This window comes from Apodemus sylvaticus, chromosome 19 (assembly GCF_947179515.1).
Source record: "Apodemus sylvaticus chromosome 19, mApoSyl1.1, whole genome shotgun sequence".
Lineage (NCBI taxonomy): Eukaryota > Metazoa > Chordata > Mammalia > Rodentia > Muridae > Apodemus > Apodemus sylvaticus.
In genome coordinates this window covers 64,447,990-64,475,371 of record NC_067490.1, presented here as the reverse complement: position 1 = coordinate 64,475,371, position 27,382 = coordinate 64,447,990, and the positions used below count along the sequence as shown (strand labels likewise).

The 27,382-nt window shown below is 43.4% G+C and overlaps 1 pseudogene; it reads right to left on the bottom strand.

Moving 5' to 3' along the window:
- Nucleotides 1-10,705: 10,705 nt before the first annotated feature.
- The window catches only part of LOC127669349 (zinc finger protein 431-like), a 90,481-nt pseudogene continuing 73,804 nt past the window's right edge, over nucleotides 10,706-27,382 (bottom strand).

Below are 27,382 nucleotides of genomic sequence, written 5' to 3'. Positions count from 1 at the left end.
GTGATGGATCGACACCGTCTTCCCAGTAAGTTACCAGTTACTGACATCTTAGTGTGAGTTAGTCTTGTAGATGTTTTGGCCTCAAAAGGACCCATGTAATGATCCTTTGTCGTGCAAATGGGGACATGTTGAGGTTTTAGGGAGGAAGGAACTTCCTGGGCATTTGGCGCAGACATTTAGGAGTGAACCAAAGTGTGAGCAGAGCCCACTGTCTTCTCTCAGGATAGCTGCTTTACAATGGAAGGTTGCTCAGGCTTCAAGGCCCACAGACAAGCAGACAGACAGATGGCCTCCTGTAAGGCAAGAAGGAAGGAGGCCTTGGGACAGTGGCAGCTGGAGCTCTTTTGAGTTCCTCAGTCTTCCAAAGTGGGAAGTAGGTCTGTGAGGCCTAGGCCAGACTATGAGGCCAGCTGCCTCACAGGAGGGCGACCACTAGTGAATACGAAGGAGGAGAAAAGATGAATGGGTGAAGCAGTGCCTGGGGCCTGGGGCGGAAGGATGAGGGAGGCCACGTGTGATGTGGAAGGGACAGCCATGCTGGCTCAGATGGGGAGGGAGGGGCTGCATGAAGATACGTGTGCAGCCTGGGGGCTTCACGGCTGTGGTGAGTGACAGGAAGAACAGCTGCAGGGAACCAGAGGAGGAGAGGAGGAAAGGTCACCCCGGACAGTAGCCGTGGCCAGGACCGACATCTTGCTCTGGCTGCGGATTCAGGCCTCATCGCCATTCCAGCCTTTCTGCTGTTCTCCTAAGGCCTTGCTTGGATGGACAGCCAGCAGGTCTTTGGTTTTGTGTGGGTGTTGCCCTTTTATTTTAATCTGGCATCCATGACTCCTACATAGGTGCTACTTCACCTGGGGGTCACCTAGCCTCAGTCCGGGTTTGTTGGAGAGGGACATGGTCCCTGAGTCTTATTGGTGGCCTTGTTGTGGTGCCTGCACTTACATGTGCCAGCCACTAGATGGTAGCAGGAAACCTGTTGGTTCTGCCCAGCAGGCTGTTTTATTCAATCTGGCTCTCCTGGCCGTGCACCCCTCTGCCTCAGTCTCAAATCGCACAGGTCACGGGTTCATGGATAGTTCGGGGCCAGGCTGAGTGAGATGAAGGCACAGCAGTCTGCTTTTGGGAAGTGGCTGTCTCGGGGCGCTGTCCCAGACTTGCAGGTGGCCTTTCAGCTCCCTACCTGTGGCCAAACCCTTTGTAGTGAGTTCCTGCTGTACAGTGAATTCTACCGTGCATTTCAGGGCTGTGTGGGAGCCAGAAGCAGAGAACTGGGCTCTGAGGGAGTCGGAACTCCCCCTCCTCTCCCCATCCCCCACCCCAGACCTCAGCTTGGCAGCTTGTGTGGACAGTGGATGGTGCTGGTCATGGAGGGAGGTCATGGCTGGGGTGGGGCTAGCCTGGGAACAGCAGCAGTATAAGGTCAAGGACATGCTTTCCAGCAACAGGGACACATAGCAATAGCAAACCCCCTGGCCGCTCAGCTAGAGTGCAGAGTGGGCGGAGTCTTCCGGTTTCATCACCTATCTACTCCCAGCAGCCCCTGGGTGTAGTCCTCCATCCTGTTGTCTCGGGCAGGTCATGGCCACACGTAGCCTTAGATCTCTGCGGGGTAGGCCCACAGGGTGCCACGCCACGCCCCATTTCAGGTTCACCTTTAGGGCTCTGAGTGTTGTTTCTGGGGCTGCAGTTTTTTCTGGCACGGGGCTCATGTGTCTTTCCCACAGGCTTGTGTCAAGGACTGCGTTGTCCTCCTGAGACCCGTGGGGGGAACTGGAGGCTCAGAGAGGTCAAGGTAATGTCCAACATTTCCCGGATAAAATGCTGAACCGGCCACTGATCCGAAGGCCGGGACTTTCCTTTATTCTTCCTGTAATGATCGGCTCTGCACGTGATGGGGTTAGTGGGTGAAAGAGAAATTCTCACCAGGATGCCAGAAATGGGGACACAAACTGTCATTCCCCCCGCCTACTACCTCTAAGTACCCTACTAGTCTGTTCCCCAAACTGTAGGCAGGGATGGGACTTAGTTGCTCTGCGGAGCTACCAGGGGGCCCCCAGCTTCCAGGGCTTTCTATTGTGATGCTGTGCAGGCATCTGGTGGGGGAAGACAGTGTTGGTGCAGTGCCTTCCGGTTCTAACTGGCCTATTGAGGTAGTGTTGCTGCCCAGGCCTACCCTTGGCAGCTGCTCTCTCCGGGACCCCTTTCTGGGGGGCCTCCCTGTGTTGGGAGCACTGTCCACGCCGGGGTGGGGGAGCACGGTGGCATGACTTTGGCTCTTCATGTCAGTGCCCTCTGCACACTGGGTATTTTTGAGGCTCCAGGCTGGGGTCCTAGGTCCTGGTGTAGGCACACCTACTTTATCACAAGTCCTCCGTCTGTGGGACAGGGTCAGGAAGAAGTTCCCTGTGCAGTTCTACTCCTCATCACCAGTAGATGCCTGCCCCCTGATCCCAAGTCAGGACCCGACCTCCTGATGGCCTGGGTCACACCCCCTCTTTCTGTTTCTTGGCTCTGCCTGCAGCCGGCTTTGTCATAGACACCCTCCTCTGCCCTCCGCAGGCTTTGTGCTGGTATCTGTGTCCACCCCACGGCTACCCGCGAGGGGCTCTGTGGAGCCCCCCACCATGTGCTCGCTGTTTCAAAGGCTTCTGCTTCCCTCGCAGCCCGCCAGCCTGGCTGTGTTAGTCCTCCTTCCAAAGCTCCGACATCCTGCTTGGCTCCTGTGCCCCGTCTCCATCTGCAGCTTCCCTGTTGTGCTTCTGGCAGAAGGCATGCTGGGGGCTGTGGGGGGGCTCCTTCCCCTTGGCCTCTCTTCTCCCTATTACATCAGCGTGCAGCCAAATACCCCTGGGGTCTGGTAAGGTAGGCTTTTTCATTAATTTTTTTCCAATGGAAATAATTCCACCACTTGTCAGAGGGATTTTTGCATTTAGGGGGGCTGAGTCCCCCCTTTCTTTCGAGCCTCTTAGATGCTCTTGAAGTGGGAAGCTATGTTTCCTTAGCTGAGCTGTACTAGTGTGGGTTGGTGAGGAGGGTAGTTTCGGTTCCTGAGCCCAGCATTAGGTATCTGGGTCCTGACTGTCCTGCCCCCATGCTGTGTGACTTTCAGGATAGCACTGACCCTCTCTGGGCCTCTCGGTCCTTCATTTGTCCTGTGTTGGTGGTGAGGGGCCATGCATGCTGGTTCTCTGGCCTCTGGCTTTGATATTGTGATTGTATCATATTGGCTCTTGTTCTGGGGTGACTCTAGTGCGGCAAGGGGCCCTAGAGGCATGCACACCTGTGACGGATCCCAGACAGTCACCCTCTGTGCTCAGGAGGCAGTGGAGTCTAGGGCCTGGGCAAAAGGGAGCAGGTCTCTGGCTGGTTCCTCCTGGCCTTGTCAGGGATCCCTGAGTGGGAAGAAGCCCTTCTACCTCTGTTGCAGCCAGCAAACCTCCTCCTGGCCTCTCCAACCTGTTCCTTCTGTTTGTCTCTCTTCCCCCTGCGCTGCACCCATGCCCTGCCCTAGCTGATGGCTTTGAGTCCTGGGCACTGCCCTGTCCTACTTTTCTCTACACTCAACAGGCTCTCCGCTCAGAACCAGGCCCAGCGCCCAGAGACCTGAGTATCGAGCCCCTCTAGGCACTTATGCACAGGGGTTAGCCCACCCCCTCCTGCCCAGGGCTCACATCTGGCCGAAGGCTCAGTTTCCCCAGCTGTAAATTGCCTCCCACTGCCCCTTGGCATCTTCTCAGGTTTCAGCTTCATGGTCCTTTTTCTTTTTGTGGGGGTGGGGGAGTGTCTAGGGAAGGCAGGCTCAGCTCTGCTGGTCTCTCCGTCTGCAAGTCTGAGATTAAGGGGAGAAGTCTTTACCCAGGTGTTGTGTGAATTGTTTTTTTTTTTTTTTTTTTTTTTTTTTTTTATCAGGTAGTCGATCAGCAACCTGTTTGAGTTAGGGTCCTCCTTCCCAAGTACGTCCCCCAAGAGACCAGCCTTACTGTACAGTGTCTCTCTAGGCCTCAGGAGGGTCTTCTGTTGTCTGCAGCCTGCCTCTGACTTGTGCTGAGGTGACTTGCAGATGCTGGTGTTTTCCCCACCTCTGTTCCCCACCCCCACTCCTTCTCGTTGTGTCCCTCAATCTAATGTTTAACCACAGGCATCATCTTGACTCCCTGCACCCTTCAGGTGGCTTTTCTCACCCTCAAAACAGATGCATCTCTGGCTTCTGTAGGTGACGGCCATGCCCTGTCTCTGTAGATGGCAGCTAGTTGGCTGGCCAGGCCCTGGCTGCCGACCTGGCCTTGCATTGCTGTGACTCTCCATTCACCCTTCATGGGGAAAGTCTGATTGTTTGGATCACAGAAAGGTAGACATCTCAGGGCAGCCACCAGCACTGCCTGGGAGTGGAAGTCATCAAGTGGCCATTGCCGCGCCCCGGCGGGGGTGGGGCGATGGCTGCATCAGGTTGGTGTTTTCTGGGGTATCATGTATCAAGGGAACCCCCTGGGGATGCTGTTGAAAACAGAAGCTTTGTCTTATGGAGCAGGATACCGGGCAGTGCGGGTGTTGTAAAACATCTTTAGAATCACAAGTGGTAAGAAGTGTGTTCGTCCTAGGCTTTGGGGCTGTGGGTCAACCCAGGGCGGGGAAAGCCTGTCCATTGCCCAGATGGGCTAAGAAAATGATGCCCCTGGCATCCTAAGTCACAGAAACAATCCCTGAAAGTAGGCAGGGCTTTCTGGGGAGACAGTGCTGGACTTTAGATCTGGTGTAGGAGATTGAGGAGATTGGGGGAGTTACATAGTAAAGGGCCACAGTCAGTTTTGGACTATTTGCAGATTGTGTGTGTGTGTGTGTGTGTGTGTGTGAGAGAGAGAGAGAGAGAGAGAGAGAGAGAGAGAGAGAGAGAGAGAGAGAGAGAGAGAGAGAGAGACTGGCTTGCAAATGAGAAGGGTATTCTGGACATTGTGGTGTGAGACCCCATGGAGGTTTGGGGGTGAGGTGCAGGAGGACCAAGAACAAGTCTTTATGTCAGGCGGGTGGGTGTGGTTTTGGAGTTTCATGTGTGAGGGTCCCTGGCAAAGGACACTAGAAATGTGGACCAAGGTCAAACAAAAGAAGCCTGGGGGGGGGTATTTGGAAGGCTCAGGGAAGTTGGGTGTGTGGCATAAAGGCCTGGCGCTGTGAATGCTGGGATAGGCCAGGAGGAAGTGACGGGATGCATGTGTGTGGGAAGTTAGTGGAGAGCAAAGGGGACACAGGAACCTGAACCAGAGGCCCAGAGGGCGCCACGGGACTCAGTGGACACTTACCCAGGGTCTTTGGAGTCCTGGGCAGAGGGATGGGCTAAATTTTGTTTTACTCAAGGTGACTCTCATTCGCTAAAAAGTAGCTTCTCAGTGCCTAGACCTCACTAGCCCTCCAGACTGTGGGTTCCCACAGGGGCATCTCAATGTGAGCTGGCTCCTCTGAGCACCTCAGTGGCTTTTCCAGCACTGCAGTGGTGGTCGCTCTGCTCCCCTCTGTACATTTGGGATGCTGTGTGTCTGGGTGCCACTCCGTTCCCCCCGCGCCCTCTTCCACCAGGACCCCTTTGTCTCTGAGGAAGCCTGGCGTGGCCCCCATCATCCGCGGCCTCCCTTTCTGTTGCTCCTGCTGCCCCACTGACCCTGGCCCTCATTCCTGTCTGGCTTTCAGGATGGTGGTGCAGGCACACCCCTGTGTTTTGAGCAGAGGTTGGCCTGCCTTTGTGATTTGGCCTGGTGTCTGAGTGCTTATGCAGCACAGGGCTAGTGGTCTGGATACATCCTCTGGGTCAGGGCCCTCATCTGTAGCTCCAGCCTGGCTCCACTGTGTCCTTTTGTGGGAACAGTGCCTCACTGGAAGCCACTGCTTTGAATAGGCAGCTGCCTGAGGCTGACACAGAGTGGTCACCCCGCTCAGAAGGGGAACTGTGACAGCCACTAGTAGAGCTCATGGCTTCCCCCCTTGCCTACTTGGCTAGCAGGTGAATGACAGGGTTTGGTGCTCAAGGCTTTCTTCTAGGGCAGCTCCCAGGATTCCCTCTGACGTACATGTCTTTGAATTAAGGCAATTGCACAGAGGTGTGGCCTGTCCCGTCTCCCTTAGCAGAGCCTGAGAGCCATCATCTGCCTGCTGTTGCTGGCTTGGTGCAGCCCTGGCTTCTGGGCATGGGGTAGTCCTTGCTATCGGAGCCCAGCTCTTGCTGCAGGGGCCCAGCCCTGGCTGCATGGCCCCAGCCCTGGCTGCAGTGGCCCAGTCCTGGCTGCAGGGGCCCAGCCCTGGCTGTAGGGGCTCAGCCCTGGCTGCAGGGGCCCAGCCCTGGCTGCAGGGGCCCAGTCCTGTCTGTAGGGTCTCAGCCATGGCTGCAGGGGCCCGGGTCTGGCTGCAGGGGCCCAGCCCTGGCTGCAGGGGTACAGCCCCGGCTGCAGGGGTCCAGCCCTGGCTGCCGGGGCCCAGCCCTGGCTGTAGGGTCTCAGCCCTGGCTGCAGGAGTCCAGCCCTGGCTGCAGGGGCCCAGCCCTGGCTTCAGGGGTCCAGTTCTGGCTGCAGGGGACCAGCCCTGGCTGTAGGGTCTCAGCCCTGGGGCCCAGCCCTGGCTGCAGGGGTCCAGCCCTAGCTGTAGGGTCTCAGCCCTGGCTGCAGAGGTCCAGCCCTGGCTATAGTCCAGCCCTAACTGATTCTGTATGCTCCCTTGCCTGCACCTTTCACAGCACCGTGGCACACTACACGGCAGGCAGGCTGCTCTCCTGGTGTCTGGGTTCTTCTCTCTGCTGGGCTCCAGGCTTGCTTTCATGGAACCCAAAGGGGCTGAGCCAGCTGCCTCCCTCTGTACAGGCCGCTCCAGCCTTCTTGCCCCTCCCTTTCCTGAGAGGACATGAGACTGTTCCCAGGCTGGTCCTAGCTCTAGGAAAGGGGCTGTGGGATAAAAGGTGATATATAAATGTAAGGTGATGATTATTTATTTGACAGGGACAGCTGCCTGTGGTGAAAAATGTAATCTAGTAATCCTTGTGTGAAAATCGGATCTCTGCCTCAGTGAGCTGCCTGAAGCAGAAAAGAAGGACCATTTTCCCTCTCTCTCCCCACTTCCTGACCCCGCCCCATCCCTGCCAGGACTGCTCACTTCCAAAGTTCCCAAGCTCTTGTAGCCTGGTAGCATGTTTGCAGATGCATGTAGCATACCTATGTATACATACATTATGCATCCTGCTGCATGTGTATTGCATACATGTGTCACATACTCTATGCACCTTGCTTCTTTTGATTGTGGTTAGCGGGCTATCACGGATTTTTAAGCTTTCCCACTTATAACCTCTTTCCATCAGGGAAATTTTTACATGGTCCTGGGCATATAGTATATAAATCAACCATTTCCTAACAATGAATGATAAATTTGTTTAAAGATGATTTTTTAATATGCATATTTTATCATTTATTAAAGACAGTAGCAAATTTGCATAATAATGGGGTGGACGAGCTTCTAAGTTTTCACAGAAAGAATTAGGTCTTGGTGGAATATTTGATGCAGCAAGACACAGAGCGTCTTCAGTGTTTCTCAGAGTCGATCGATATTTTGATTTAATGATCGCCAACGCTGAGGCTGCTGCTTCACACAAACACATAGCACAAAACCAGCAGGAGTCTGTTGAGGCCTATTCGAGAAACTGTTGGAAATTCTAACCCAAAATCCGCTTCACAATTTTTTATGACACCCAAGGCAGCAACTCCAAAAATAATTTTTAAAAACCAAACATTCGTAATGTAGCACAGTCCAAAAGATACGTTGATTTGATTCTTAGGCGCTGAGGAGTGACTGAGGGAAAACACGCAAAGCCTTTGTTTTCCGTAATCAAACCATTCTGTTTCTGTAAGCACACACAGTGCGCTATGCGCTCGAGAACACTGCTGTTCATAGCACGCAGGGGTCTCTGCTCGCAGCAGAGATGCTGCAGGCTGCGTTCATTGGCGGTGTGTGGCGGGTCACATCCCTTGTCCCTCCATCAGAACCAAGGCTGCGGGGAAGTCACATGATGCAGCACAAGTGAGCTCCACCAGGATCAACTTGGGCTCACTACAGATTTCACTTTGAGTTAGTTTTCAGTCCTTGTGAATTTTGATAGAAACTTTTCCAGCCCCCGTAATGTTCATTTACAGGTGGGATTCGGCCACAGCCCGCTGCTTAAGATGCCTGACTTTCTATGACATTGAAAGCCAAGGCCTTAATGGTGCAATATTGCTAACTGACCTCAGCCTGATTTGAACAGACATCCTTTCTTGCTCAAGCTTGCGCATTGCACTTAGTTGTTGGGTCTTCTTTGGTCCCAGCCTGCATCAGGTTTTCCTTGTCTCCATCACTATGGTAGGCTAAAAGGCCTGGTCAGCCCACTAGACCCTGTCACTCTGAGTGCTTCCTTATGATTATATTAAAATAATACATTTTGGGCCCATCCCCACAACACTGACGCCGTCCTCCTTGGAACAGTGTCGGGACCATGAAGCATGCGTGTGTAATTACTGGTGATGTCACCCTTGATCAGAAGGAGGAGGCAATGCCATTCAGTGCCGTGCTGTAGAGCTATAATTTCTTCTCTGAAATTAATAAGTGTTGGAAGAGTGGATACTTCTGACATTAGACAAATGCCCAGTTGTTCCTTGGACCTTCACTCACTGATTTTAGCTAATCCGTCAGCCGTGCTGCCTGCTATAGCAATGTTTGCATAAGTGTGATTTTCTCTTTACCTCATTGTTCTGCCTTTATTAATTGTAATTCTGGAAGGAACTGCCTTCTCCCACTTATTTATTTATTCACTTAGTTATTCTTATCATTACAGGCTCATAAATACATAACACAATAAAAAGCACGGACAAATGATGCATAATAAAAATGACATTTATTCTGTGGATTCTGGCTGAATAGATGTTTACTTTGTTCTAGTCGTTCATGCTAGAGTTACTGAGGCATCATTCAGTTGGTGCCTGTGACCTTTTGAACCAGCATGGCGCTTACCTTTTTATTTTTACAGTATTGTTTATATTCAGGCATCACAGAAAACCCTAGTTTCATGCCCTGTCCCTGGAACTGGTCACTGCTGTAAGGATCCCCCTTTCTGCTAGAGACCAGGATTTGGAACCCTGACTTAGTTGTTGCTCTAAAGAGCCCTGGCTCCATTAGAGAATGTTTAGAAAGCGGGATGCAGGCCCGAGCTTGCTTATTGATGCCAGGGTCGCATGGATTCCAGGGCTTCCCAGAGAACAGAGCTGGGAGACACATGTCTGCCAACAAGGCCACACGCCTATCTATATTTATTTCTTTTTATATTGTTAAAATTGTGAGTTTGTGCTGATTTTTAATTGCTTTTTATTTGGCAGCATTGCAGCTGGCAAGGACTTGGGAAATCAAATCCAAGCTGTCCCCTCTCAGAGGAGAGTGACTGAGGGAACCCAGGCAGGCGGTCAAAGGTAGGTCTGGGGCTGGGGCTTTGGTTTCTGGATACCTGATGTATTAAGTACATTTCTGGTTTTGTGATAAAACACCACAACCATGGCAACTCATAGAAGGAAGGGTTTATTTGGCTTATTGTTTCACGGGGATGAGAGTCCATCACCATCGTGCCTCAGCAGGAAGGGCCAAGAGCTCACATCTCATTCTCAGCAAAGAGAGAGAAAATTTGTCATGGTGCAAGGTTTTAAACTCTTAAAATCTACTCCCAGTGACATATTTCCTCTAGCAACTCCACATCAATTCCTGACCAAGTAGGGCAACTAAGTAGGGAGCCAAGTATTCAAATGGCTGAGAATATGGGGGACATGTTATTCATACTAATGGTACCGGACATCTTTTGACAGCAGAGGAATACGGTGTACTGAGCAGTGTCTGTCTGCATTGATATCTGCTTGGAGAGCCTGTGCTCTTCTAGTTTGGAATAAGGATCTTTACTGATATAATCAAGCTAAGATGAGATCCTCTGGGGTTGGTCGTATTGGACTAGCTGATGACTGGTGTTCATCTAAGAGAGAAATTTGGACACTGAGACAAAGGGAGAATGCCATTTGATGATGGCGGCAGAGATGACTGATTTGTCTGCTGAGGACTGACAGCTACACCCACATCCAAGAGAACAAGGAAGGAGGCTCTCCCAGCAGCCTCACAGAGGCCTGGCTCTGTGGACGGACATCTTGGCTGTCTAGAACTCTGGGGCGTGAATTCTGTTGTTTCAGGTGTTAGGTGATGTTTCTATTGCTGTAATAAAACACCACAACCATGACAACTCATACACAGTGAAGCATCTGATGGGTATTGCTGTCCATCTTCTGCAGATGGGAATATTCACTTTCTGTCAAAAGATGGTGGGTGTGGTGCCCCATATTCTCGGGCAAATGAATTCTTAGATGGCTGGATCCCCAAGTTCTCTCAGTGACTGTCCTATGTGAAGTTTGTCACCCAGGGGTGCCCTGGATTGTGCTCTGAGAACAAGACGTTGTGAGTGTGTGGTTCTGTGCCAGGGCACCCCTTCAGTGCCCTGACATTTGCATTTGAGCAAGATGAGGACACAGAGGGCTTCGACTGTGAACGGTGTCTTCTGATGATCCTTACCACCTTCCCTCTTCCCCAGACCTTAGCGCTCTGAGGCTGGTCTCCTGCAGCTTAGGTCCTGCCTTGCACAGCTCAAGGGCACCTTGTAGCGCTGCCCCTCACCTCACACATCCACTTCCTTCCTGAGTTTCTCTCTGTGCCCTTTCATGAGCACGGGCAGCCCGGGGCAGCCCGGAGCATCCTGTGCTGTGTGGCATGTAGTCACTCTGGGCTCAGGGCCTCTGGTCACACTCTCCTCCAGGCTGCCCGTGGCTCCAAGCGCTCCTGTCATGACTGCACTAACTCGTCCTTCCACGATGCCACGATTCCGTCCAGCGTGGCTCACCTGACAGTTCGCTTACTTGGAAGAAGTGGCCTTTTAATGTCAGCTTGTATTCACTCGAAGATTTGATTGAGCACTTCTGCAGGATAGAGGCCATGGCTTACCTCAAATATGCTCTACTTGGTTGGTATGTGTTGCCTTTATACCAGGGGGGGGAGGGGGGAGGGACAGAGGAACACCCATGTCAGCATATCTTGTTGCCTATGGGGTAGAAGATTCAAAGCTATGTAAGGGGGAGGTGAGACTTTTTTTTTGTTTTCTTTTTAAAATTTTTTATTTTCTATATTCTTTGTTTAAATTCCAAATGATTTTCTGTCTCCCAGTTCCCCCCCTCCCCAAAAGTCCCATAAGCCCTCTTCCCTCTGCCCATTCTCTGATCAAACCCCCTCATACTTCCCTGTCCCGGTATTCCCCTACAATGCTGCATCAAGCCTTTCCAGGACCAGGTACCTCTCCTTCCTTCTTCTTGGGAATCATTTGATATGTGAATTGTGTCTTGGGTATTCAGAGCTTCTGAGCTAATATCCACTTATCAGTGACTGCATTCCATGTCTGTTCTTTTGTGAATGTCAGCCCAGGAAGCTGAACTGGCAGCTCTGAAAATGTCATTAGATATAAGAAAGGACATTAAAGTCATTAGCACCACTTCCTGTTGTGTAACAACACTTCCTTTTATGTTACAGTCACTTCATATCAAGCCACAGCCACTTCCTGTGACAGTGACGTTCACTTCCAGTCATAGCATGGGCACTTTCTCTAAAACTTGAGACAATTCCTGTGATATACACTCACTTTCGGTTAGGGACAGTCCCTTCCTGTGACATCACAACCACTTCTGGGTGTGGCATGGACACTTCCTGTTCTTCAAATGGTCACTTCCAGTGCTGATGTGTCTGCTTCCTATGGTTTCATAAACCTAGGTGTGCCTTCCTCACTGTGATAAGGTTATCTTTTCTCCAGGATCAAGACACAGAGGGCTGGTGTGGCATTGCTATCTCTCATTTCCATGGGACCATTTATAAGGAGAGGACCCTTCTGATGGGGAAGGACTAAACTCCATCCCAGAGAGCAACAAGAAATCCCAATGAGTGGCCCCTAGAAATTGGGTTCCTCATGTCCTTGACTGCACCAGACCCAGGAGAAGCCACACTCTCTGATGAGACAAAATATATGATATGGGCCAAAAACCTGTTGATGTCTCAGTGTTGTAAGAGATGAGGGAGGACAGCTGACTACAAACTAATGTTTGAGAGAAAATGGGTCTACACAGAAAAAAGCGAAGAAATCAGAGACTTTCTATAGTTCGTTGGAAATGAATATGCAACATGCACAGTCTCATAGAACACAAAGAAAATGAAAGTGGAGCTAAAGGAAAGTTCACAGCACAAAATGCCTACAAGAATAAATCGGAGAACTCCCATGCAGGCAATTTAATAGCATGTTTTAAAGGCTACAACAAAAAGAAGTGAGGGGGCAAAGAAAACAAGGAGGAGACATCAAGAAATTTTCAAGTTGGGGGATGAAATTGATAAAATAGAAAGAGAACAATTCAAAGAATTAATGAGACATGGAGTTGGTCTTTTGATCCTTTTATTAGACAAGATAAACAAACCCCTATTAAAAGATAAAGAATATACGAATTAATGAAATCTAAAATGAAATGGAAGATGAATTCACAGGTAATGAAGAAATCCAGAGAGTCGGAAAGACATAGTTTAAAAAGGGTGCATTCCACCAACTTGGAAATTCTAAATGAAATAGCTAACTTCCTCAATAGATTCGACATCCCAAAATTAAACTAGAGAAAAACAACTTAAACTGACATAAACATGAAGGAAAACAGAATTCATTAAAAATATGTCCCCAGTATGAGCCCACGTCTATAAGTTTTAGGGTAGAGTCCTACCAGACTTTCAAAGAGGATTTAACAAGAATTCAGTGTATTCAACAATATAGAAACAAAATAAATATTAGTCAATTAATTTTCTGAACCCCTGATTACTCATATATCCAGTCAAGAAAGACTGAGCAATTAAAGAGAATTACAGACCAATTATCCCTAAAACCACAGTTTCAAAAATACTTAAAAGATAAAACAAATAAAATAAAATATAAAATACATCAAAAGATCGTCTACCATTAACAATGTGGAAGGCTTCATTCTAGAAACAGTGATGGTTCAACAAAATGGGATTAGAGTGTAAGAAAAACCAAGAATTGATCATGTCATGAGGTAATATAAACTTCTCTGACAATATTCAACACCACTTTATGATAAAATTCTCGGAGTTGTCCTGCTTACTGGGGCTGGGACATGGCTCCTTCTATTCCATTATCAGCAGCTTTCAATATTTCAAATATATCACTGCCTAATCTTGGCTTTCCTGGAACTTGCCTAGAAATCTACCTTGATCTCAAAGATATGCATGACTCTGTCTCGTGAATGATGGGTTAAAAAGCATGTAACACCATGCCTGGAACTAAGCCTTTCTGCTTATATTTTAAATTCAGAACCCAGAATCCAAATCTATCTCTTGGAAATTTGACACATAATTGTATCTTCATGTGTCTACATCAAAACAGTATCCAGGTAATAATAATTCCTAACATGATACAGTTCACTTTCATACAACTGCAAATCCATATGTTTAGCTGAATGCAATCTTGTCATAATGTAACCATTCCTTTAATGCCATTGAATATCCTTGATCACAAGATTAAACGTCATTCAACTTCCTGGTGATGCCTTGTATTTTGAACCTTTCTTTTTTTTATTTTTCCTTTCTTAGTTTCTATGCTTGTTAAAAACTTTCAGGCCAAATTCTATGCGGTGATTTTCGTGACTTACTTGGTCAATACAATTAATGTAAACCTCTTTACCTTAACCCCAGGGAAACTCTTCAGACAAGGGCTGGAAACTTCTTTGCAAAAGCATCAAAAAAAAAATCTCCAGAGTGGAAATAATCCCAAACACCCATGTCTATCATATCCTACTATGATACCCTCCTAATTCCCACTTAATTCATGATCATATTCATAATGTTTCTCTCCAGCACACAGAATTTGGAGACTTATCCCTAGTGAAAACATTTTACCACATTGATTACATTAATAAGTTTTCTGTCCGGTGTGTGTTCTTTTATGATACTGGAGATGGCTGGGTCTTGTAAAGGCTTTACCACATTGACTACATTCATAAGGTTTCTCTTCAGTATGTGTTCTTTTATGATATTGGAGATTACTATGATAGGCAAAGGCTTTACCACATTGATGGCACTTATAAGGTTTCTCTCCAGTATGTGTTCTTTTATGTCGTTGGAGATAACTGTGCTGTGCAAAGGCTTTACCACATTGATTACATTCATAAGGTTTCTCTCCAGTATGTGTTACTTTATGATATTGGAAAGTACTGTGACATGCAAAGGCTTTCCCACATTGATTGCATACATAAGGTTTCTCTCCAGTATGTGTTCATTTATGATATTGGAAATTACTGCGCTGTGCAAAGGCTTTACCACATTGATCTCATTCATAAGGTTTCTCTCCTGTATGTGTCATTTTATGTCTTTGGAGATGACTGGATCTTGTAAAGGCTTTACCAAATTGATTATATTCATAAGTTTTCTCTCCAGTATGTGTTCTTTTATGTCTTTGGAGAACACTGTGACATGCAAAGGCTTTACCACATTGATTATATTCATGAGGTTTATCTCCAGTATGTGTCATTTTGTGTCTTTGGAGATTATTGGATATTGCAAAGGCTTTACCACATTGATTACATTCATAAGGTTTCTCTCCAGTATGTGTTCTTTTATGAATTTGGATATAACTGTGCCGTGCAAAGACTTTACCACATTGATCGCATTCATAAGGTTTCTCTCCTGTATGTGTCATTTTATGTCTTTGGAGATGACTGGATCTTGTAAAGGTTTTACCACATTGATTACATTCATAAGGTTTCTCTCCAGTATGTGTTCTTGTATGTCTTTGGAGATCACTGTGACATGCAAAGGCTTTACCACATTGATTATATTCATGAGGTTTATCTCCAGTATGTGTCATTTTGTGTCTTTGGAGATTATTGGATATTGCAAAGGCTTTACCACATTGATTACATTCATAAGGTTTCTCTCCAGTATGTGTTCTTTTATGAATTTGGATATAACTGTGCCGTGCAAAGGCTTTACCACATTGATTGCACTCATAAGCTTTCTCTCCCGTGTGTGTTCTTATATGTCTTTGGAGATAACTGTGATATGCAAAGGCTTTACCACATTGATTGCATACATAACGATTCTCTCCAGTATGTGTTCTTTCATGATATTGGAAAGTACTGTGACATGCAAAGGCTTTCCCACATTGATTGCATACATAAGGTTTCTCTCCAGCATGTGTTCTTTTATGATATTTAAAATTACTGCGCTGTGCAAAGGCTTTACCACACTGATCGCATTCATAAGGTTTCTCTCCTGTATGTGTCATTTTATGTGTTTGGAGATGTCTGGGTCTTGCAAAGGCTTTACCACATTGATTACATTCATGAGGTTTCTATTCAGTATGTGTTGTTTTATGATACTGGAGATTTCTGCATCTTGTAAAGGCTTTACCACATATATTACACTCATAGGGTTTCACTCCAGTATATCTTCTTACATGCCTGCAATGATAATTAGCACATGTGAAATCTTTACCACATTCATTACTCTGATCAATCATGTAATTAATATGAATTATGTTTACAGTTTGTCTAATAGTAAAGAAGCATCAGATCTTAAGGTTTTAGCACTTTATATGTTCATGTTTTTCTCCCTCATCATGAGTTGTTCAAGACACCTGTGATGATTATTACATGGCTCATATTTATAATACCCTCTTTTTATATGATGTATTTTAGCTATCTGAATAAAGTTAGAAAAACTCTGATCTGTATAACACTGATTGTATTCATATTTTTCCTCTAGTGTGAATTACAACACATGTGACTGGGAACCAGGACATACAGAAGAATTTCCAAATTCCTAGTACCCATAAAGATTTTTTTACACTATGAGTTTTGGGATATTCCCTGTAAAGCTAAAAACCCAACTAATTACAAATGTCTTTCATATTCCTAATTTCTTCCAAAGGCAGAATAATACATATCCTCTTGTTTTAGAACAAAAATTTTATGTTTCTTCTTTCTATCCCTATACTCACATGATGATTATCCATTGTGACACATGATATACCTAATAAAAAGAATGATAAATGAAAGGTTTACGCATTGCACTCACACTGTTTGAATTTTTGTTTCTCATAACATGTACAATATGGACTAATGTTTCTTCACGACAATATTCTTTATTCTCATAAAATGCCCTCTCACCAAACTGAACCATATTACTACAAGAATATTAGTATCACCAAATTTTCTATGGACTATTTGCTTATTAAATGTTTTGGATATAAATTTATCACTATTCAATGTGTAATTTCTAAATACTTTGAGAATATACAGATTGGCAGATCCACAGCACAGGTCTAATGGAGCTACTTATCAAATGGATACACAAATCACATATCAGATCTTGAGGTCCATGGTTTTGAAAGAATATTATAAACATATCTACACTTAAAGGACTGTTATTTTACACTCTAGCTTTTTGCTGGAAATTCCATAAAATATTAAAATTTTCTCAGAGACAAATTTGCATAAGCTTGCACATGAAAATTACCTTTCATGACTTCTATTATTTAGACAATGTTCTTCAAGATGATGCTCTTCCCAATTATAGCCTAAAACACAGTACCAGAAACTGAATAATATAGTATTTGAAAATAGCCAAAATTAAAGGTACTGTGAATTTTAACTGCACCGTGAAAGTTACAGTGAAAATTCAGTGAAACTGAATTATTCAGCTCAATTTTCATATAATTAAAATAATAGAAGATCATCAACAAGCAAGAAACATTTGTTTCCTGCAGGAAAAAAAAAACAGTCTTACCTACAGCTTTGAGGTTCAGGTAGGTTTCCAACATCACATTTTTGTAGAGACTCTTCTGGGAAGGATCCAGCAAATTCCACTCTTCCTCAGTGAATTTCGTATGCACATCATCAAAAGTCACTGCATCCTAAATATCCCATACATGTACAACAGAAAGCATGATAATAACATCACCGGCAAACAAATATATGCTTTCTCAAATATATATTCACATAATACTCGTGCTTTCTCTGCTTGTTTTCTGACTCAGACTTTATAATTACTGTGTCATTTTAGAAGGAGCTTTAATTATAAGATACACCTCTGTTACTTTTGAACACTTTGAATAGGATAGAGCTTTGCCAGAGAAATGCGAATTGAGAGGGCGATGCAGAGGAAACAGATCCACAATACCGAGAACACATCTGAAAAATTGTATGAACAATTACTAACTACAAACATGATGGACAATCTGTGTGTATTTTCTCATGTCTTTAATCACAGAGTCACAGGCAGGTGTATGCCATTTACCTAGACTCCAGCATAGCCTTTGTAATGTGTTCTAGGAGACTAAAATATATATTTTAAGGCCCTCAATCCCTACAAAAAACAACCACTGGAAAAAATGATACTGAACTCAAAGTTCTTTATGAAAGTTCCTACAAAGAATTATAAATTCACAGCACATCTGTATTCATCTGGCAGAAATATGAAGTTTAGTCTATAACATTTGGTCAAATTTCAATACTAAAGATATGGATGAAAAACCACGGAGCCGGGCGGTGGTGGTGCACACCTGTAATCCCAGCACTCTGGGAGGCAGAGGCAGGCAGATTTCTGATTCGAGGCCAGCCTGGTCTACAACGTGAGTTCCAGGACAGCCAGGGCTATACAGAGAAACCCTGTCTCAAAAAAACAAAATCCAAAAACAAAACAAAACAACAAAAAAAGAAAAAACACACAAAAATATGCTTATATTACAAATACAAGACATGTGTCTTTTGTGGTTTCTCTACTACTTTAAGGGCAGACAAAGCTACACAGCGAAATTTGTTTTGGAAAAGAAAAGCAAAAAATAGAAAAAATATAAAAATATAAACCAACTAGATTTCCAAAATAGATTATCACTGATTAGCAAATGTATCCATTGTATTTTATATGATTTAAGGAAAGAGATTATCGTGAATATATGGGAGCATATGAAGAAAGTTGAAGGGTCAGTTTCAACCACAACACAGAACACACCAAGGACACAATGCTTCCCCTCTAAACGAAATGCAGGGTAAAATCTGGAGCAGAGACTGAGGGCATGACCAATGAAAATTTGCCCCACTTGAGAGTGCCATCCTATAGACAAGCACCAATCCATGACATGATTAATGACACTCTGTTATGCTCCCACACCGAAGCCTTGATTAATTGTCTATTGAGAGGATCCACCCACCAGCTGACTGAAAAAGCTTCACAGATCCAGAGTCAAACCTTGCATGGACCTTGGGGAATCTTATGGTAGAGTTTGTGGAATGATTGAAACCCCTGAGGAGGATAGGAATTCCACAGGAAGACCAAGAGAGTCAAGTAAGATGCACCCCTGGGGACACTCAGAGACTAAGCCACCAACCAAATAGCATACACAGGATGGACTAAGGCCCCTGGCACATATATAGCAGTTGTGCAGCACAGAGGCTCAGAAGGTCGTCTAACAACTGTAGCAGTGGATTTCCCTATAGCTGTGGGGGTGGGATATCTTTTGAATCTGTTTCTTTAAGTGGGCTGCCATGTCTGGCCTCAGTGAGAGAGGATGTACTTAACTCACAAGAGAATTGATGCACCAATTTTCGGGATACCTGGGGGTCCCACAACCTCTCAAAGAAAAACGGAGTAGACTGGGGGAGGGACTCTGCCATAACAGGGGACATATAATGGGGATAGTGATAAGGGTGACAATGAATATATAAATTATTGGAAAAGCAAAAAAAGAGAGAAAAAATAAAATTTTCATTCTATAAACACTATACAGGAAGGTATCTGGAATGGCTCCTACCAGAAGATCTTCCACAAGCTTCACAAAGAAAGCCAGACAGGACAGACAAGCAGCCAAAGACATCATCCTATCTAGAAGCTTTTTGTTTCAATCAACTGCATCCTGACCCTTGACACTATGTTCAAATATTCATCCTGTGATGAAAATGCATTCAGTCTTTCTTCAGGGATCCTAACAGTCTGCAGGAACTCCTACACTGTTCAAACATCTAAAGTCTCTTCTGACACACAAGGCAAAATCTTGAAGGTCGCCTCTTGTAACAGCTTGGGTACATCCTCTCCTTGTATACATCTCTCCATGGAAGATTTACCAATGCTTTAGTTATCTCAACAAGCTGTGGTCGCAAAATGCTACTCAAGAATCATCGTCATAATTTCACTGCAGTGAACTCTCATGGAGTCTTCCCATGGCTCTGACTCTGCCAAAAAATGGCTGGAATCGTGCCAAATTGAAACCATACAGGAAGAATCCAGGAACTCGAATTTATCATCTATCAGTTTTGAGAAGCCACACCATATAAAAGATCCTCTTAAGTTTGGCTTCTAAGGTGATGGACTCTGCCTCACTTGGTCCATATTCACAGCAGGTTTTATTTAAAGTTCCTTCTTGGGACTAGGAAACACATTGCCTACTCCTTCCCTTAATTTAGGATTTAGCAGGAGGACATGTTACACTTAGGATATGTTCTTAGGACATCTACCCACTAGAGCATGTGTTCCACTAAGTTCATATCTGTTTTACTTATAACAGCCAGAAAATGAAAAAAATCAATAAGGCCGCCAACCAAAATTTGGATACAGAATATGTGGTTCATATACAAAATGGAATACTATTCAGCTAGTAAAAACAAGAACAATATGAATCTTGCAGGCAAATGGATACAACTAGATACTATCATCCTAAGTGAACTATCCCAGACCCAAAAGGACATGCATGTATGTACTCACTTAAAAATGGATAATAACCATAAAGTACAGGATATCTGCATGATATTTCTTGGACCCGAAGAAGCTAAACAAGAAAGAATGCTCAGGGGCTAGATAAATGGCTCAGTTGGCAAAAGCACTGATTGCTCTTGTGAAGGTCCTGAGTTCATAACCCAGCACCGACATGGTGGCTCACAACCACCAGTAATGAGATCTGATGCCCTCCTCTGGTGTGTCTGAAAGCAGATACAGGGTTCTTACATATAAAAAATAAATATATTTTTAAAAGAAAGAAGGCTAAAATGAGCATGGTTGAATCACACTCTGAAGTGGAAATAAAACGGTCAAAGGAGGCAGATGAAAGAGAGAGAGAACTGGAAGGGCCAGTAGTTAAGAAAGGGGAAGGGGGGTAAGGAACAGCTGTGGTGAGAGAAAAGGAAGGGCCATAGGACAAGGAAAATGAATTGAAATCTCCAGCTGACAGGGATCTAAGAGCTTAGGCATCTATAGGATCTGCTACAGACCATGAAGGGCGAGCAACAGGCAGTCTGTGGGGGGATATAATAGCTGAAATACATAGCAGTGAGATTTGGACACTGAGGAGGGCCACAACCTAAAGACAGGCAGAACTACCAGTGGAAAATTAACTATGCCAACCAAACCAAAAACCTTTCCAACCAAAATTTCTCATGTCTACAAGAAATACAGGCAGAAATATGGAGTAGAGAATGAGGGACTCGCCAAACTATACCCTGCTCAAGTTGAGACAAATCCCATGGGCAATCACCAATACATGACTATACTGAGGATATACATTCTTATACTTCCAGAGAGTAGCTTAGCCTAATTGTTCTCTGAGAGTCTCCATCTAGCACCTGACTGAAACAGATGCAGAGCCCACAGCCTAACATTGAACAGAACACAGGGGATCTTTGGAAGAGTTGGGGAAAGAAATGAGGACCTCCAAAGAAAATGAAACCCATAAGAAGTCCCTCAGTGTCAACCAACCTGGGCACTAGGAAACTCTCAGAGACTGAGCCACCAGCCATACTTCAGATGACTGTAGCTCTGAAAGGTTGAAATGCTATCAACTTTACCTCTCTCCTGATTATGTTTCATTATGGATTGCTAGGATTTTCTTACCCGGCCCACCTCCTCTCCTAGCTTCCAACATCAACCAGCAATGTCTCTTGAACATAGCAAACAGGTCAGTAAAAGAGCCAGCACTCAGCCAACACTCTAAAAATCTACAAAGAAAACTGTAACACAGGAATAACACTCCCACAAAAACAAGACAAACTGAGAAACTAGTACCTAGACCAATACTCACCAAAAATGCAAATACCTAGGACCAGCATAGAAAGATATGTAATACCAGCCAGGAAAACAAGTCAGCATGTTCAGGCACTCACTCCTCTCCTTTTCCAAAAACAACGTCTTTTGTATCAGAGCTCTTGTGTGTTTTACTTTCTCAATATATGTTAGAGAAAAAGGAGGAAGAGGAGGGAGAAGAGGAGGAGGAGGAGGAGGGGGAAGAGGAGGAGGAGGAGGAGCAAGCAGCAGGAGAAGAAGAAGAAATGAAGAAGAAGAAGAAGAAGAAGAAGAAGAAGAAGAAGAAGAAGAAGAAGAAGAAGAAGAAGAAGAAGAAGAAGAAAATCAGCATTAAGAAAATATTTCCAAGAAAACCACAAATGAAAGCTTTCAGTGACTAAAGGAAGGTGCCTATTAATGTACAAGAAGCATGAAAAATACCAGATTGGGAAAGAGACGTTTGCCACATCATAATCAAAACAATAAACATATTAGTTAAAGAAACAAAAAAGTTACAGCAGAAAAAAATTAACAAACCAAGCAAAACAAAAAACTAGTAATGTTTGAAATCAGAAATATTAGGTTCATATCTGTGTTCTTTTTTTTTAAGGAATAAATTCATTCCTTATGCAATGTTCTCCCTGCATGTATTACTGCACACCAGAAGGGGGCACAAGGTCCCACTACATATGATCATGGAACCCCATGTGACTGCTGAGAATTGAACTCATGGCCTGTGTAAGAACAGCCAGAGCTCTTAACCTCTGAGCCATCTCTCCAGGCCTAATCCTGCCTTCTTAATGTATATTGCAAAAGACAAAAAGCTTTGGACACAGTTGCTGCATAGTCACAGAACCCACCCAAGCTTCTACAAGAAAGCAACTAGTCCAGATGTTTTGGACAGAATTACAATCAGCCGTGATACTGAAGTTATTAAAAGGTCATTGCCTGAACTAGCAGGTTAGAAGCACCACTACAAACCTCACAGGTGGTCACATCTGGCTGATGTTTCTGATCCAACCCCATAGAGAACTCACCACCCCAGTGCATACAGCTCAGCCTCATGTTCCTCCCCATTGTGGGCAGATATCTTGTGCTCACCATGTCTTGATTTCAGCGTTTCCCTGAGGTCCCCTCACAGCAAACAACAGCAGAGCTCAGAGCAGGACACAGAGAATCATTCAAACTGCATAGCCACAGGGAACACACCAAAAGGCACTCTGAAGATCCCACCTCTTTTTCTGCCTGGCAGGTCTGCCTGGTGTCCTTTGATTGGCCAGTGAGTCTTAGCCCTCCTCAGGTTAAAGTGTGCTTCCTATCCAGGACCACACCTACTCAAGATCTCAGGAGTGGTTTGCATTCCATTAACATTTGAAATAAGATATCAAGAGTATTCACACCCCACACAACCCTGAGGGAGGAACAACATTCCAGCTTAGGCTGGTCAGCTTCCTGCTTCTCCCACTCTCATGCCAGGACCTTGCATTTAACAGTACCTGTGCCTGAGCTTTCCTCAAAGCACTTGTCTTCTTTCCATAATAATGATGAAAGGTTTACCTAGACCATTACTGAAGGTTCATCTGATGTATCAATCTGACCCAGGAATTGATGACCCAATGTAACACCAGCCTGGTCTACAGAGTGAGGTCCAGGTCAGCTTCTGCTATACAAAGAAACACTTGTCTCCAAAAAAAAAAAAAAAAAAAAAAAGAAGAAGAAAGAAAAAAATAACAAACCAAGTGGGGTTTTGTTTGTTTGTTTGTTTTGTTTTGTTTTGTTTTGTCTAAATCCTGGGCTCAGGGAAACTGAAGCTCCCTTCTCAAACAACCCCATAAGGAAAGCCAGAAACATAAGCGAAACATAAGGGAAACACTGTTGAGCACTATTACTAGTCAGCACATTTTCAATAGTGGCAAATTAAAAAAACAAAATACTATTGGATTAGTACAGATTTTCTAGATAAGCCTATCGCAAATCATAGAGAAAAATGAATCTTTCTATGTATATAGAAAGGGTAGTTAACAGAATGTCCTGATAAAGGCTGTCAGCCAAGGGGAGTTAGAAAAATCAAGGACTGGTGGATTTCATGTTGCAGGATATTACGGCTGATCTTCAGTGTATACCAGCATATTTAAGATATAAGTACTTCCTAATATTAGTTTAAAAAACAAACAAACAAATCACCTTTGTTTTATAAAATAAAAAAGTACAAGTACCAAAACAAAAGAACTGCTTTTTCATGACACTTCTATATGTAGGTTGCAAAAAGCACATATAGCCTAGATCAAAAGTGGATAAGAACATCTCAAAAGATCAAGATTAAGAAAAGGTTTCTCACTTCAAAAGGTATAATTAAGAAACATCCACCAGATTAAGCAGGGTGAGAGTTAGGATTAGGGGATTAGGGGGTTATGGTTAGGATCAGGACAAGGGTTGGTAGGGTTAGGATGCTTAGGAAATTAAGGGGTTAAGATAGGATTATAGATTTAGTAAAGGTCCCTGGGTTAGCCTCAGGGTTAAGGTTAAGATGGCCACCATTATTCTTGATGGTCCCACTGAGTCAATCTTATCCCTGTTACACAACGAAGAAATGTGAGGGTTGTGGTCAGTCTCAGGATCAGATCAAAGGATTTGTTTGTTGTTGTATGTGAACTCAGTTTCTATCTTTTTGCTCATCTGCCTTCCTAGTCCTCATTTTTTATAATATCAAAATCTTTCCTGTCCCAGTGAAAGTGGAAAGTGAGTTATCCATGAACCTAGAATTCCCAGATGGGAAAATTCTTTACATTATTATGAGGTCCTGTTCACAGACAACAGAAAACCACTACTCCTTTAGTTTTTCTAAGTTTCATCTGGGGATCCTCATAAGATGTACAAAATCATGGGACTTGGTGCCCCTCTTTGGTAATATCATAAGTATTGCATGGGCCATTTGTCTTCACCACATCTTTAGTAAATATAACCAAATTGTACAAGACAAAATGGTCTCCATCATTACTCTTGCTGGTCTCACTGAGTCAATAGGAACCCAATTGCACAAAATACCACAACTATTAGCTATTCATTTTATATACAACTATTAGTTTAACGTTTTGTTCTGTTCTTACTCTGATAGCTTCTACCGTTTTCACTCAATGGTTTCTCTAAAGAACCTAAAAGATTATCCATACCACTTCCAAACTAGCATACTGAAAAAGGAAGTGATGACTCTGATATTCACAAAATCAAACAGATAATCAAGGGACAAGTTGCCAAGGGCAAGACCGACTGCTGCCAGCAAAGAATATCTGTGCTACTCTGTGTTGGGTCTCAGTGTCAGTTATTTATGCAGCTAAATCCCCTCAGCGTTAAAATGGCCTTCAGTACTCTTCTGCTCTAGATATGTATGGTTTACTTTCTGTCCAAATTAAAAATATGCTTACTAAAAATTTTTTGTGAAGTTTTCACAAAACAATCAATGAAAATTATGGAAAAAAATCTTGGACAAGCAATAAACATAAATTTGTGGCTTAATGAAATTTGTCTTTTATGACTTATGTATAGAATATCCACATGGGATCATGGTTTATTCTTCACATCTTTTTCTTAAAACCAAATAGATTACAAGTAAAGTAAACTGGTTAACTTAGACTAAGTTATTTTTATTCAGAATAAATAAAACTTAAAAATTAATATGAATAGACAAATGTATATTTAATCAATAAATCCCAACAGGTAAAATAAATATGAAATGACATTATGTCTCTGAATCTTTATTTGTAATGGTTAACATGAGGATATATATTTAAATTGTAACGTCTTCTTTTAAGTACCTGATATATGTAAACATACAGATCTGGTCATAGTGGTATCTCTATGAACCCTATCCCAATTCTAGTACACTACATGGTCACTATCCCTTAGGGTTCTAAATTAGTTTTAAATATTTTTGTTTTCCTAGACTAGGATTTATTCTTCATATTGGGCATTGTCTTCACGCAATGTAAGAATAATACATGAGTACTTTTGAAAATGAAATATACATGTGTAAATATTTATATAGACAAAAAAACTTTAATAATTTAAACAATATTTATTTCCCAAAATTCCTCATTAAAAACCAATAAATATACTAAGATAGAAAGATCAGCACAATGCTTGTGGCTTATTGTCTAAATTAAACAACAACCATTTTCATATCTTCAACTCCCTTGAATACAATCACAAAAGGTCTTTTTAAATGTTATTACAACTCTGTGAAATGAGAGGACATGGGTGGCCAATATTTCTATAATTTGTAGGGGGAATAACTAGTTAGGTCATGTGAATTTGTCTAAAGATATCCTGAGTAAATTGTTTTTGATGTATAGAATGTACTTCAGGACTTGATGGAAGGCTCAGAATTTAAGAGCGCTGGCTGCTCTTCGAGAGGTTCTGAGTTCAATTCCCAGCAACCACAAGGTGGATCACTACCATATGTCACAGGATCACATGCCCTCTTCTTCTGTGTCTGAAGAAAGGGATATTATGCTCCCATACATGAAATAAATAAATAAATCTTTTTTTAAGGAAATGCTTTGTCAATTTTCTTTAGGGAAAAACAATAATTTTACTTTTTATCCTTTGATAAAATATGATACTTTTAAAATGTGGTATCATTGAAACTTAGAAAAGGGGAATAAAAATATTTTATTCCCCTCTCCTGAATTAATGTTCTGACAATAAATTGTGGATTTATTTGTTAAAACTATTTTAACTTTTGGTGTTAACATTTAACGGTCTTAAAAAAGAAGTATTTATATAGAGAGACTTCTATGTCTTATACTCTGATCCTATATAGTTGGAGTTCAAGGTCATCATTTATCTTCTTAAAAAGCTTTCTGAAAGCACATTTTCTAGACAAAAAAAGAGCCAGGACTACTGAGTATCATTGGCCATCTTCTTCTTCATTCCAATCATTGGACTGAAACAATAATTAAAGCCACCTTGTTGTGGTAAATATTATTATTTATTTAATTTTTTACCACAATTGAATGATAAGGATTCCAAGTAAAAGACACAAAAGACTTGGTATTTATAATAAGATTTAAAGCACTAGAGTTGGACAGACTATTTTGTATAGTTCCTGTTAATAACTGTGAGAAATTTGTCCGCAATGGGGGAGCTAGAGAAAGGACCCACAGAGCTGAAGGGCTTTGCAGTGCCACAGAAGGAACAGCAATGAGTCACCCAGTACTCCCAGAGCTCCCAGGGACAAAACGCATCAGTCAAAGAGTACACATGGAATTACTCATGGCTCCAGACGCATAGGCAGCAGAGGATGGTATTGTTAGACACCAAAGGGAGGAGAGGCCCTTGGCCCTGGAAAAACTTGATACCATAGTGTAGAGGAATATCAGAAAAGAGGAACTGTTTAGGGTTGATTGGGGAGGGGAGATGGCTTAATGGATTTTTGGGGGAGGGGGAACCAGGACAGGAGACCAAATTTGAAATGTAAATAAAGAATATATTTTACAAAAGAAAAAAATGAACAGAAAAAAATTGGATACAATGGTCAAAAATAAATCTGGATTATAAAACTTTACTGGGACTAAACAACAAAGAGTTCTGTAACATATGAGAAAGCAAAGTTACAAACAATTGGAGAAAGGAAGAAGAAAAGGAGGAGGAGGAAGAAGAAGAAGAAGAAGAAGAAGAAGAAGAAGAAGAAGAAGAAGAAGAAGAAGAAGAAGAAGAAGAAGAAGAGGAGGAGGAGGAAGAGGAGGAGGAGGAGGAGGAGGAGGAGGAGGAGGAGGAGAAGGAGGAGGAGGATAAAGTCTGTAAAATATTTCTAATAAAATCATAAATGAAAATTTTGCTAAACTAAAGAAGGTTTCTGATAATGTACGAGAACCATCAAAAATACTAAACAGACTGACTGAGAAAAAGTCCCTTTGCCACATAATAATCAAAACACTAAACATGAAAGATAAGGAAATATTAAAAAAAAACTGCAGCAGAAAAATTTAACAAACTAAACAAAACAAAAATTAGAAATGTATGAAATCGCAACTATTAGCTTCATATCCATCTTATTTTTATGGAATTAATTCATTACACACACAATGTTCTCCCTGCATGCATTCCTGCAGGCCAGAAGAGGGCACCAGATCCCATTACATTTGGTTGTGAGCCACCATGCGGTTGCTAAGAATTGAACTCATGAACTGTGTAGGAACAGCCACAGCTCTTAACC